Source organism: Suncus etruscus, chromosome 6 (genome assembly GCF_024139225.1).
Source record: "Suncus etruscus isolate mSunEtr1 chromosome 6, mSunEtr1.pri.cur, whole genome shotgun sequence".
Lineage (NCBI taxonomy): Eukaryota > Metazoa > Chordata > Mammalia > Eulipotyphla > Soricidae > Suncus > Suncus etruscus.
The window spans coordinates 110,239,017-110,251,301 of NC_064853.1; the positions used below are offsets into that span (position 1 = coordinate 110,239,017).

Below are 12,285 nucleotides of genomic sequence, written 5' to 3' on the forward strand. Positions count from 1 at the left end.
AATTCTATTTGAAGCCCATACTGTCAAATCTATAAATTTAAATTTGTGATTCATGTCAATAATATATTAAGATTAGTACTGGACATAGAGGGTTCTCAGTAAACTCACAATCAAACTGCCATATAGACAAAAATTCATACAAAAGGATATATACACAGCATAATTCATTACAGAACTTAGTACAATATCTGAGAGCTGGAATCAAATAACATGTCTAACTTACAAGTGGATCATGAAGATGTGGTACATATACACAATGAAATACTGTAAGGTATTATGCAACATGCAATTTGCTGCAACGTTAAATGAAGTACGTTAAATGAAGTAAGCCAGAAGAATGACAAATACAAGATAATATCAACAATATATGGCAGACTAGTGGAAGATATAAATGCAATGGTTTAAAGGGAGTGTTGAGAACACTCTAGGCCCCAGAGTATAATGAGGAAAAAGAAAGAAACTGGGGGTGCAGGAGGAGGGAAATAGGTTGCATTGGTGTTGGGAATGTTGTACTAGAGAAGGGGGGTGTTCTTTTTTTAATATTTTTATTTAAACATCTGGATAACAAACAAGATTGTGGTTGGGTTTCAGTCATGTAAAGAACACCCCCCTTCACAAGTGCAACATTCCCACCACCAATGTCCCAAATCTCCCTCCTCTCTGCCCCACCCCTGCTTGTACTCTAGACAGGCTTTCTACTTCCCTCATTCATTCACAATGTCATTAGATTTCTCAATGTAGTCATTTCTCTAACTGCACTCAACATTCTTTGTGGTGAGCTTCATGTCGTGGGTTGGAACTTCTAGCCTTCCTCTCTTTTGTCTCTGAAAATTATTGCAAGAATATCTTTTATTTTTTTTAAAATCATAGATGAGTGAGACTATTCTGCACCTCTCTCTCTCTCTAACTTATTTCACTCAGCATAATAGATTCCATGTACATTCATGTATAAGAAAATTTCATGAAGGGGGTGTTCTTTTTATGACTGAAACCCAACTACAAACATGTTTGTAATCATGGTGTTTAATTAAAGAGAAAGAAAGAAAGAAGAAAGAAAGAAAGAAAGAAAGAAAGAAAGAGAGAGAGAGAGAAAGAGAGAAAGAAAGAAAGAGAGAGAAAGAAAAAGGAAGTAAGGAAGAAAGAAAGAAAGAGAAAGAAAGAAAGAAAGAAAGAAAGAAAGAAAGAAAGAAAGAAAGAAAGAAAGAAAGAAAGAAAGAAAGAAAGAAAGAAAGAAAGAAAGAAAGAAAGAAAGAAATTGAGTGGAGGACAAAAAGACATATATGAAGAGATGGAAGAAAGAAACCAAAGGGTTTCAGGTGTATTGGTTGTGTTAAAAGAAAAAGGGACAGAAATAAATATCCAAGCCAGTGTCAACACCAATGAAATCATGAGACCTGAGTTTTAACAACCAAACTTAAAAAAGGTGCCACTTATGGTGGTAGGCTGGGGCTGAGTGGTGGCATAGGTATAGACTCTGAGAACATTGTGGAAGAAGAATTATACTGGTGGTGGGATTCATCCTAAATCATCTTATGTCAAAAACCCAATTATGAATAGCTAAATAAATCACAATGGTTAAATAAAATTTATTTTAAAATGTTATTACTGTAAGATGAAACCTCAACCACTTAAAATAAAAAGTAGCATTGTAGAGGATATATTTAGGATATAAATTTGAAAAATAGCTTGTTAGGGGCCGGAGAGATAGCATGGAGGTAAGGCATTTGCCTTTCATGCAGATGGTTATTGGTTCAAATACCAGCGTCCCGTATGGTCCACCGAGCCTGCCAGGAGCGATTTCTGAGCTTGTAGCCAGGAGTGACCCTTGAGCACTGCTGGGTGTGACCCAAAAACGTAATAATAACAATAATAGTAATAATAATAATAATAATAATTTGTTCAAGCTTAATGAGCTAAATGGAGAAAGGAGGAACTATTATCCAAGAAAATACATTGTCAACAAACCAAGAAAGATAATGATAAATAAGTTGAGTTATCAAATATATACATTTAATTTGTTTCAAATTTATGCTCATTCCTCCTCTATAATATTATAATAGAATTTCAGAATTTTTAAAGAATGATTGGATAGGCTTGAGTACTCAAAGATTGTTCCCCAGACATTCAATCATCAAATTTTTGATAAAGGAATAAGAAATCCTAAATGGAGCAGGGAAAGCCTCTTCAACAAGTGGTGCTGGCACAACTGGTTAGCCACTTGCAAAAAAGCAAACTTATACCCCCAGCTAACATCATGTATGAAGGTAAAATCCAAATGGATTAAAGACCTTAATATCAGGCCTGAAACCATAAGGTATATAGAACAACATGTAGGTAAAGCACTCCATGACATTAAGACTAAAGGCAACTTCAAGGAGAAAACTGCACTCTCCAAACAAGTGGAAGCAGAGATAAACAAATGGGAATATATTAAGCTGAGAAGCTTCTGCACCTTAAAGAAAACAGTGCCCAGGATACAAGAGCCACCCACTGAGTGGGAGAAACTATTCACTCAATACCCACCAGATAAGAGGCTAATATCCAAAATATACAAGGCATTGACAGAACTTTATAAGAAAAAAACATCTAACCCCATCAAAAATGGGGAGAAGAAATGAACAGACACTTTGATAAAGAAGAAATACAAATGGCCAAAAGGCACATGAAAAAAATGCTCCACATCACTAATCATCAGGGAGATGCAAATCAAAACAACTATGAGGTACCACCTCACACCCCAGAGATTGGTACACATCTCAAAGAATGAGAACAAGCAGTGGGCGGGGATGTGGAGAGAAAGGAACTCTTACTCACTGCTGGAGGTAATGTCATCTAATCCAACCTATGGAAAGCGATATGGAGATTACTTCAAAACCTGGAAATTGAGCTCCCACACAATCCAGCTATACCACTCCTAGGTATATACCTGAGGAGGACAAAAATACAATACAAAAATCCCTTCCTCAGACCTATATTCATTGCTGCACTATTTATAATAGCCAAACTCTGGAAACAACCAAGATGCTATTCAACAGATGAATGGCTAAAGAAACTGTGGTACATATACACAATGAAATATTATGCAGTCATCAGGAGAGATGAAGTCATAAAATTTTCCTATACTTGGATGTACATGGAATCTATTATGCTGAGTGAAATAACTCAGAGGGAGAGAGATAGACACAGAATAGTTTCACTCATCTATGGATTTTAAGAAAAAAAAATTTTTTTGCAATAATCCTCGGAGACAAAGAGAGGATGGCTGGAAGGTCCAGCTCACAATATGAAGCTCACCAGAAAGAGTGGTGAGTGCAGTTAGAGATCTATCTTAACAATGTGAATGATTGAGGGAAGTGGAAAAGCCTGTCTAGAGTACAGGGGGGATGGGGCAGGGAGGAGGGAAATTTGGGACATTGGTGGTGGGAATGTTGAACTGGTGAAAGGGGTTGTTCTTTACATGACTTAAGCCCAACTACAATCATATTTGTAATCAAGGTGTTTAAATAAAGATATTAATAAAAAAGAATGTTTGGATATACCAATATAATTGAAACTGACCTATTATGATTTAAGAATTACTTTTAGGACAGAAGCAATGGCACAGCAATAGGGTGTTTGCCTTGCACACAGCTGATTTAGGATGGACTGTGGTTTGATCCCTGGCATCCTATTTAGTTCCTCAAGTCAGAATTCTGAGCACAGTGCCAGGAGCAACACTTGAGTATCACCAGGTGTGGCTCCCCATCCCCCAAAAAGATTTATTTTTAAGCTTTGTATCTCTTAGGAACTTAAATAATATCCATCTCAACTTTGAAAAAAACTTTCTAGTGCAGTGACACAGGAATCCAACTATATCTAATTTTGGGAAAAAATAATAAAATTATAGGTATCAAATAAAGAGCTACTGAGAGGGACCAGAGTGGTGTAGAGTTTGTTTACCGTGTATACCTCCTACATGTTATCCTATGTGTTCCCCTGAACACTGTCAGAAGTAGTTTCTGAGCACAGAGCTAGAAGTAACCCCGAGTACAGCTGAATGTGGTCCCCAAACAAAACAAAACAAACAAAAAATAAATGAAAGCTTCCTCTTCATTATTTTATGTTTTAAGATAAATTCCTAAAATTTTACAGCTCTCCACAAAAGAAGAAAAGCTTACTGTTTTCTCAGTACAAAACTAAATGCATTACCTGGGCTTATTTCTCTTGGTGAAAGTGTAACCCATAAGGAATTTTCAGAAAGATTCATAAATTTAAAGAATTTACTCTCCATATTATTTCAACAGTGCCTAAGACTCAGACATGAACTGCAACTATACAGTCATAAATCTGATCAATTTAAGTTGCAAAGGAAAGCAAGTTCAATGAGTGAGAAATAAATCAAGATGTCAGCTACAAAACAACTCCTTGCATGATTCAATCTCTGTTACTATAACCATGAGTGTCTTAGGCAGTATTTAAAAAAATTAATTTAGTTTTGACTTATTGAAGCAACAACAAATATTATCAACTCACAATTGAAAATGGGCTACCATATATGTGTGCTTTAAATAAAGTCATCTTCATGATTAAGAAGAGTCAAGAATAAAAAATATAAAATCAAGAATATACTAACAGTAAAATACTTAATACTGATTGAAATCATTCTACTTTTATTAGTACCATGGCAATATTTTATCTGTGTTAGAGGTTAAGTAAATTGTTAAGTTCAAGGAGATGGAAAATTAGTGATATTGGTTCGAATCCTGATATGCCAGATTCCAAAGTCACCTTACTGCTCGGCCTAAATTATAAAGAGTTTGAATTTCCCATATTTTATACTCTGTTTGTTGGGAAAAGCTGTCTAAGAGGAGAAATTATGTCTATAATATATTCTTGCATAGTCAGAGAGATGGATCAAAGGGCTGCACAACTGCTTTGCATATGGGAGACCAGGAATCAACTCAAGGTATAGTATAGTCCCCCAAGCACCAACAGGAGTGGCCCCTGAGATACCCCTTATAGTGATCATTCTCTGAGCACTCTGGGTAAGGCCTCGATACAAAGCCAAAAATTAATTTGCTGAGTTAGAACTTATGTCATTTGACACCTTGGTTGTTGTTTTATATCACATAAAATTTACACGAACTTATTACATTTTTCTCCTTGTATTTAGCGATTGATATTTCTGACACTTACTGTTTAGAAAATATGATGTGATTAAAGGTGGTAAAGAAAGAAATGCAGGTGGTATAATGAACTTAAATTAGAATATTTTAGTTCAGAACATATGTTTATTCTTGATTTGTACAGTTATTATGACTTGTGCAGTGGTAGGAAAATGCCAATCACTTATCAATTCAAAAGTGTTTTATTATCTCAAAGGAAAATATAAATATATAAACTAATTTCACAGGAGGTTTCAAAGTTCAAATGTTTAAGAGACTTCTTTAAGAAGATTTATTTTTTTAAATACATATCTTTATTTAAGGAGCATGCTTACAAACATGTTTGTAGTTGGGTTTCAGTTATATAAATTAAAAAAAGAAAAGAACACCCCCTTCATCAGTGAAACATTCCCACCACCAATGCCCTTCATCTAGCTCCTCCCCCACCCCTGCATTACTAATCTTGTTACCATTTTTAAAGTTTTATGGTATAGTGGTTAAGAAAGACATATTAAACTTCCAGCTGAGTTTGAATCCAAACACCAGACTATAATTGCAAGATAAAGGGAAGATAAATGAGGGGATTGATTATAGAAATATAAGCAAAATGTGATTGGCTATAAAGGATATACCAACAAATTTATTAAAATATAATATTTGTTAGGGCCGGAGCGGTGATGCTAGAGGTAAGACATCTACCTTGTACGTGCTAGCCTAGGACTGACCATAGTTCAATTCCCTGGAGTCCCATATGGTCCCCCCAAGCCAGGAGCGATTTCTGAGAGCATAGCCAGGAGTAACCCCTGAGTGTTAAAGGGTGTGGCCCCCCAAAACAAACAAACAAAACCCCCTAATACTTGTCTCCAGAAAAGTTAAGATGTTCTACTAACTTTAGATAAGATTATTTAGAGTTTCAATATGAGGAGTAGAATAAAAAATTATTCTAACATTTCTGCTAACATATTATGATAAATATAAAGCTGAAATAACAATTTAAAGTGTCCTTTCCTATTTCTTTTCAAATTTTTGGTTGACAAGCAGGAGAGAATCATAAGTTACAATCAGAGGGCCAACATCAAATATCTTTGAGTAATGAGTGTTTTCCTAAGGTTAGCATTATTGTCTTATTTAAAAGATCAATACATTTTATTTATATTTTGGGTAATATACAGTTGTGTTTGGGATTTAATCCTAGCTCTGCACTCAGGGATAAATTTTTGCAAGCTCAGAGAACTACATGGGGTCCAGGGATCAAACACAAGTTGACTTACCTCTTGTAAGGCAAATGCCTTATATGCTGTACTGTTGCTCTGCTCCCCTTTCCCCAAACCAATACATTTTAAATAAGTATGACATTTCTCTGTACTGTAGAAAAAAAAAGTCTTAGATGCTTAAGTTTTGGAAAGTATTTTCTAAGTTTTCCATTAACCCTCCAGTGTCCTATACAAGTCTTATAAAGGGAAAAGTTCACTCCTTGCTTCTCCTAAAAGAATTAATGAGAACAAAAGTATTGCCAATTCTGGGGCCAGAGCTTAGCATTAAGGCATTTGTCTTGCACACAGCCTATCTGGTCAAACCCTGGTTCAATCCCGACATCCCATATGATCCCCTGAGTTCTCCAGGAGTGATTTCTGAGCTCAGAGCCAGGAATAACTCCTGAGCTCTGCCATGTGTGCCCCCCCCCCAAAAAAAAAGTATTGTCAATTATTCAACGTTAGAGATAAACCAAGTATATTTTATTTAGAATAATAAGGGTTAGTTTTGTAGATACAGGGTTATTCTTTTTATTAACATATATTGAAATATAAAGAAATATTCTAGGTTGAGAGAAAAAGCAACAGAAATGTATACAGGGAAAGTAAACATGAATAAATTTGTGAAGTGGGCTAAGAGATGATAAATGAGTAATTTGGTGGAAAATGTGGTCTTGTCGTAGAATTTTTCCTACTTTTTTACGTCATGGAAGTTTTGTTGAGGAGGAGAATTGGGCATCTGTTAGTGCTCAGCAATAGTGCTCCTGGCTCTGAGTTTAGGAATCACTCCTGGTGGTATGTAAGGGACAATTGGGAATTTTGAGGATAGAATGTGGGTCAAGTGCATGCAAGACACAGGCCCTACCCACTGTATTATCAGTCTGAACATTCATCAAAATTTTTGAATGTCAATCTTAGTGGTGTATATTACACTCTTTCTCCACTTAATTATTTATGCTATTGTCAATAAGAGATTTAAATTATCATCTATAATGCATGTAAAATTAAAATGGAAAGGCATAAATCCCAGTTAGTGAGAATAACAGTTTTTTCCTACTTTTCAATTAAGCTCTCATCCATTATTTATTATAGTGTCTAAATATTCTCCAAAATATTTCTGTCAGAGGAATGAAATGTGAACAAATCATTGAGTCTTACAATAATCTCTGAGTCAAATGATATTTTACTGCTTGCTTTTACCAAATATCTCCAAAACACATGATTACTCATTTTGCAGCAACCCCAAATGTAGGTAAATTTGTATTTACTACCAGATAGAGCTAATTTCCATGTTTGGTATCTCCCCAGAATGGAACATTTACAATATAATTTGATTACTCTTATGATTCATTTGGTGTTTTTATCAGCATTTAATGGTGAAACAAAACATATATGCAACTGTCCAAGACAAATGAAAGCATCCTGATCTAGAACCAGGTGAACTAACTAAAATAAATGAGCTCTTGAGTAGGGTGATGGGTTAAAGAACAAGTACAGACTTTGTATTCTAAGAAGGAAATGGACTAGAGGTGAACTATATTTTGAGTGGCAGAGAAACTGATAGAGTGAACTCTGTGATAGATACTAGACTATAAGCAAAGCTACAGTCCTTTTAGGAACAGTCTGAAAGAGAAAATATTCCACTGAGCACATTAGGAGCACAAGATGAGGAATTAAAATAAAGATTACAGAAAAAAATCCACAATGAGATTATTATAAATGTTACAAATATAAACTAATTTAAACCATTACAAATAAATTATATTTTATAATTTATAAATACAATTAATATAACATAACAATTCACAAACTTTAAGAGACATTTGAATTGATGATGTCTTTTTTATTTTTTATTTGTTTTGGGGGGGGGAGGATCACACCCAGGGACACTCCAGGCTCTGCTCTCAGATTGCTCCTGGCTGGCTCATGAGACCATATGGGATGCCGGGGATCTAACCTGGTCCATCCCAAATAAGCTGTGTGCAAGGCAAATGCCCTACCACTATGCTATTGCTCTGGCCCTGATGGTGTCCTTTTTTTTTTTTAATAGTTTTTATTGTGACCAACGTGAATTACAAGTCTTTCACAGTAATATTTAAGGTACATAGGGACATTGAATCAGGGGTATTCCTACCACTAGTGTTGTCTTCCCTCCAACCCTGTTCCTAGCATTCTCTTTCTTTACCTCCCAGACTGCTAGTATAACTGGTACCCTCTGTGTATAGCTTGTTGAAGATTGGGTATCAATTCTGTTGTCATTGACTTTGGATTTGGTGTTTAAGTATGATCACATTTTATTTCTACTCAATGTTCATATGAATGTTTGATTCAGGTACCATCCATTCCCCCCCCTCAGTTTATGAGGCAGAACAAGATGATTCAAATTATGTGATGATGGTGTCTTTTTAGAAAAAATGGTAAGTAGATCTTGGGTAATAGACTACATTCTGTTGTTTCTAACAAGGCCGCAGCTTTTACAAATGCTAATAGTCCTCTGCCTAGTAGCAAAGTTTTAAACCAACACAGAGAGTTAGGGCATATTAAGGACCAGGGAACCTACAGATACTTTAGGTTAGATTTGAAATTTACAGTTCAAGAGGCTGAAGAGATATTACAGAGGATGGTGTATTTATCTTGCACTAGCCAGCTCTATTTTGAATCCCAGCACCAGTATGATCCCCTGAACATCTTCAGGAGTCAGGGGTAACCCCTGAACATCTCCAGGTGTGAACCCAAAAAAAATCCGAAACAAAGAAATAAATAAATTACAACACCAGATCTAAATCAGCAGATAGCAATCTCTCACTCGTGCACTGAAGAATGGGCAGGCTAAATGGACCCAGGACAAAGTTTAATTTGAACTCCACTCACCTCCCTAGGAAAAATTGACTGTTAGTGTGGACTGTAGCAAAGTCTGATGCAGCACACAAGAACTCCATCGAGACCTGCAAGCCACGCAGGGCTATTTTAAGTAGTAATTTGAGATATTATAGAGAGCCTTTCAAATTTGTGCAGAAATATTGGAGTTAGTCATTTTAAGACCCTGCCCTCGGTCAGTGGGAAATAATAAGTATTATCTTTTTATTGTCTTGAAACGCAGTAAATTTGGGAGCATGGCTCAACTTTTGAAGTTTGCCCAAGAGAGCTGAAAATAGGACTCTCTGGCAGAGATGTAATCTGCTGTGCTCAAGATTAAAACAAAAGCCAGATGGGCCCCAACGACAGGAAGAGGTGGGGCAGATGGAAAATGCCCACCATGCGCTATAAAAAAAAATGCTGGATGAGAAACTTACTTGTATTTCACCCAAAAGGATATTGGGGAAGCATTCCCTTTGAAATAGGGTGGGGAGCTGTCTGATGAAGTGGCCAACAAAAGCCCCCTAAAAAAAGATGCTTAACTTAAGCGCCTATTTCAAAAACCTGACAGGCTGACTTTCCCTGATAGCACAAAGAGCTGTACTTTCAACTGCTTACAAAGTCAGCTGTGTCCAGCTCTCTCTAGAGCTCCATTTTGCTGCTCAATTCTGAAAATTGTCTACATGTCTCCTGTGAATCCACCACCAAGAATTTACTGATATATAGAAAGCAGAAGCTTTCAGCATAAGCAGTTCACAGACATGCAGGAAACGACTCCCCGAAGACTGTGCAGGTCTATCTTTGGAGGCTTCATCTCTATCAGGAGCCTTGACCTGTTTCTCAGTAAACTCATTTTGCTCTGCTTTAACTTTCTTGATCTTTTGATAACTGTTGTATCACCCAGCAGCTCAGACCTATTAGAACCTGGATTTGAGCTCCTTGGCCTCTCTCCCTTTATCTACAGCCAAAGGTAAAGCTGGATCCTAGTTAAATGGTGGAGAAGAGGAGAGTAGAAGGGCTGTTCTGGAGACTTCTAGGGGTGTCTGAAGTGCTCTGTTCTCGCATCCGTGCTGGAATTTAACTGCCACCACGTCTAGCAAAAGGGCAGAAACCAAGACCACTAAGAAGTGCCCTCAGTACGAAACATCTAATGTGTTCACCATGTTGAACCAGTCTCACATTCAAGAGTTCAAAGAGCCCTTCATGGGCCAGAGCCATAACACAGCAGTAGGGCGTTTGCCTTGCACGCAGCCAACCCTGGACGGACGTGGGTTCAATTCCCTGGCATGCCATATGGTCCACCGAGTTTGCCAGGTGCTATTTCTGAGCGCAGAGCCAGGAATAACCTCTAAGTGCTGCCAGATGTGGCCACAAAACAAACAAGCAACCCCAGGACCCCCCCCCCCCCAAAAAAAAAAGGCCTTCAGAGTGATTGATCAGAACAGAGACCTTTTTCTTGAGAAGGAAGATTTGCATGATATGCTTGCATCCTTGAGGAAAAATTCAACTGATGAATATTTGGATGCTATTATGAATGAGGCTATAGGTCTCATAAATTTTACCAGGTATCTCACAATGCTGGGTGGGAAGTTAAATGGCACAGATCTAGAAGATGTCAACAGAAATGCTTTTGCTTGCTTTAATAATGGCACCATTCAGGAAGATTACCTGAGAGCTTCTGGCCACAATGGGAGATTCATTTACAAATGAGGATCAAGCTGCTCAGAGAAGTACCTATCCACAAACGGGAATTTCAACTACATTGAGTTCCTATGTATCCTTAAACAGGGAATAAAAGACAAAGATGATTGAAAAGAAGTTCAGTTTCCTGCCAAGACTTCCTGATTGCCAGTTTGGATATTTTTAAGACTTTCTCTCATGCCATGTCCTTAGCATTTTAGTGTTGGGTACAGGGATCAATCCCCCTCTCTCGAGCGGCTTCTCGAGAGTTTCAAGGAGAGTAGGAAGCCATGCAAATTTGCAAAGGGTGATTTATTTTTCTGATGCCTGGGTGACACCAGGCTCAGTGCTCAGGGATGAACCCCAGAGCCAAGACCACGAACCATTACTGAAGCAGTGTTTTTATAGAGTACTTTTCCAAAGGGACAGCACATGTCACGAAAGTAGTATTCCGTTTGTTACATATTACTTAGGAATACAGCACAACTCAGTTAAAAGAAAGAGATATTTAGCAAACAAAGAAACAATCGTTAAAGCCTAATAGACCACCACGAAAAGTTACACAGAGACAATTGCTAAAACTTAACAGATCACCACTAAAAGTTACATTTTTATCCTACTGAAAAATATTAAACTTAAGGTCACATTTCTTTACCTTAAAGGCTGGAGGTGGGGGAGGCCGCCTTACTACACTTTACACAAAACTAAAAGTTTTGCAAGAAAAGATGGCAGAAAGCATGAGCAAATTGGGCATATACTGCCTTCCTTGAGTAGAGCCAGGTTCTTATCTCCTTCAGCCAATGGCTAGCCTGTGGCTCTGAAGGTCACGAAACAGGACACCTTGTAAGTTTAGGGAAACTTCAAACTTAAACTATACGTGTATTTATGAAAAGCAAAAACTTCTTGTCCCTTTCATTAAAAATGCATTTTTAAAAGTATTTTTGCCTTTCTTACTACATTTATTCTCAGCCCTTTTGGACACATACATCTCTATAATCAGACTGGAAATGGGATTTCTTGTCATTTACAGAATAGAAACGAGGGTAACTTAATTTACCAAACCCTAATCCCCCAAAATAACTGCATTGTATAAGTCAATATATTTTTTTCAGAGACACTTATGCACTATTTTTTTTCCTGAATAAGTAAATTTTATGCTAAATAAAATAAAGTGTGTAAGGAAAGATTTTAACCAGTAGTTACTGTTATAATAAGAATATGAGTACAGGATAAAATAAATTTAACTTTGATTTTACAGCTTTTTGTTTTGTTTTCTGGGGGGGTGGTGGTGTGACACCCAGCAGTGCTCAGGGGTTCCTCCTGGCTCTAAGCTCAGAAATTGCTCCTGGCAG

General features: G+C 37.0%; 1 pseudogene; it reads left to right on the forward strand.

The window, feature by feature from the left end:
* The first annotated feature begins 10,014 nt into the window (after positions 1–10,014).
* Positions 10,015–11,065, forward strand: LOC126011859 (myosin regulatory light polypeptide 9-like; annotated as a pseudogene).
* Positions 11,066–12,285: the final 1,220 nt, after the last annotated feature.